This window comes from Varanus komodoensis, unplaced genomic scaffold, assembly GCF_004798865.1.
Source record: "Varanus komodoensis strain SLA01 unplaced genomic scaffold, ASM479886v1 scaffold76, whole genome shotgun sequence".
NCBI lineage: Eukaryota > Metazoa > Chordata > Lepidosauria > Squamata > Varanidae > Varanus > Varanus komodoensis.
The window spans coordinates 154,384-156,894 of NW_025336429.1; positions in this window are offsets into that span (position 1 = coordinate 154,384).

Consider the following 2,511-nt stretch of genomic DNA (forward strand, 5'->3'; position numbering starts at 1 on the left):
TCTCCACCCACCTCCATGTGACATCCCCTCATGTACCTGTATGTCGCCCACAGATCCCCTCTGAGTCTCCTCTTCTCCAGGCTGAAGAGACCCAGTTCCCTCAGTCTCGCCTCAGACGGCATCGCTTGCAAACTGGCCACCAACATTGTGGCCCTACGCTGCACTGACTCTAACCTGGCTATATCCTTCCTGTAATGTGGAGCCCAGAACTGAACACAATACTCCAGTTGTGGGCGCACCAGAGTCGTGTAGAGTGGTGGCAATACCTCTCTTGATCTAGAAGCCACACTTCTGGCTATGCAACCAGGGGTGGCACTCACCCTCTTGACTGCTGTGTCACACTGCTGGCTCATGTTTGGCCTGCAGTCAACCAGCACCCCGAGGTCCCTTTCACAAGTGCTGCTCTCTGGCCACTTGTCCCCTAACCTGTACTTATGACACCCATTCCTATGGCCCAAGTGCAAGACCTTGCATTTATCCACATTGAACGCCATCCTGTTGTCCCTTGCCCACTTCCATAGTCTGTCCAGATCCTTCTGGATCCAGAGTACCTGCTTCTCAGTTGTGGCCATTCCCTCACCCCCATTTTAGTATCATTGTGATAGAAAACAATATTTTATTACCACTCAAGGGCATCTGACACTGGGGATGCAGGAATGTCCCCTTTGCTTTTTGTTTTGCGTAGAATAAAATTCCCAGAGAAGCAGCTGCCTGGGTTTATTACAGTCAATTTAGGGAGAATTTCTACTTCCAAGACTTAAGGTGCAATCCTATGCACCTTCAGACAGAAAAAGGCAGTAGAAATTATAATCATCATCATCATTATTGATCTTGTTGCATTTATATACCATCCCAATAACCCAGAGGGCACTCTGGGTGGTTTGCAAACATGAAAACCCAATATACAACAATAAAATACTCCGATAAAACATGAAATGCTAAAAACATCACTACAAAATACAAGCAGCAATAACTCCATATAAAAATTTAAAGCCACACAATACAGCAGTAGCAAAGCATTATTAAAATTTAAACTTTAATAATGGGACATACAGGAACAGGCAATATTTCAGATATTACTGCTAAGGATAATTCCCTACTATTGCGACTTCAAATCACAGTCCACCCCCTGCCATGGGAAGTATGACTCTTGGGATCCAGTGGGCTTCACTCTCAAATGCATGTATGCAAAATTTCAGCCTAAGAAATTCAAGTATTCCAGTTTAGACAGAGCAAAGGCCTACAACTCCCACTATGCCCTAGCCAGGCTGGAGCATGCTGGGAAATATAAGCTCCCCCCCCCCCCCAGTTTGGGGCATAGCTTACTGGGCCATGCTAACATTTGTTGGTGTTTCTTCTGTCTAAAATACTATGGTGCCTTTATTGTGATCGAATATTTCAAACACTAGGGCATACTTCATCAAATGCATGAAAGGTTATCTCTACCAAATTTATCAAATTGAAGCCAAGATTTATTTTATTTTATTTCTATGCCACCCAGTAGCTCAAATGCTCTGGGAGGTTCACAACACTTGTTCAAAGTACAATTTTAAAAATATAGAACTAAAATATAGATAAAATAAAACACTGTATACAAGCTCCAGTATGCAAATTTAACAGTCTAAAATTGCAGTATACAAAATTTAAGACAGTTCAAACATCTAAAATTAGATGTTTAAATAAAATTAGACCTAATTAAAACTGCTTTCAGCCCTTCCTTCTGATCTGATCATTTGAATCCCTGGCCTTCTGCATACAATCTGTGTTAATAGGCAGTCCTTCCTTCAATCGTTCACCCCTTTACTTTGCATGTGACTCCTGGTCCAAATATACTTCTAAGTAACCTGTGATTATTTTTCCTATATTTTGCTCCTGTTTGACCATAAATCTTTCAGTTCTTCTGGTTCAATATTATAAAGATCAAAACGTAAATTTCTGCTGTTTTTCAGAATTGCTGTTGTAAACTTTGTTAGGTCTCTCAGATGTTTGTTATCTCCAGTCAGCATAAGGTGATCTAACTTGAAAATACTTTTAACTTTAGATTCGAGAGGGTAGAATCAGGAGGAAAAGCCATGAAGGAGGAAAAACCTAGAGGCCCAAACCTCAAAGAAGGACTGGTCAGAACAGGAAAAGCCACCGTTGCAATTCAGCCAGAAAATACTGCAGACCAGCCAGGATGGGGAACATCACAAGATGGCAAGAGGGAATCTTCAAGGACAAAAGAGGAGTGTGGAGAAGGCCAAAGAGTGGAGTTCCTGCGGACAGGGTGCCCCGTTCACACAACATGTGGAAACCCAGGGATGCCAGAGGCCACCCCGTGGGAAGACACCAAGGCCTTCCTGGCCTCCTTCGAGCAAGTGGCCAAGTCCTGCCGGTGGCCTAGAGTGGAGTGGGCGGCCCGGCTCCTGCCGGCACTGAGCGGGGAAGCCGAGCAGGCCTTTCGAAGCCTGGAGGCTGGAGACCGGGAGGACTACGGGAAGGTGAAGGCGGCCATCTTGCGAGGGGAGGCCC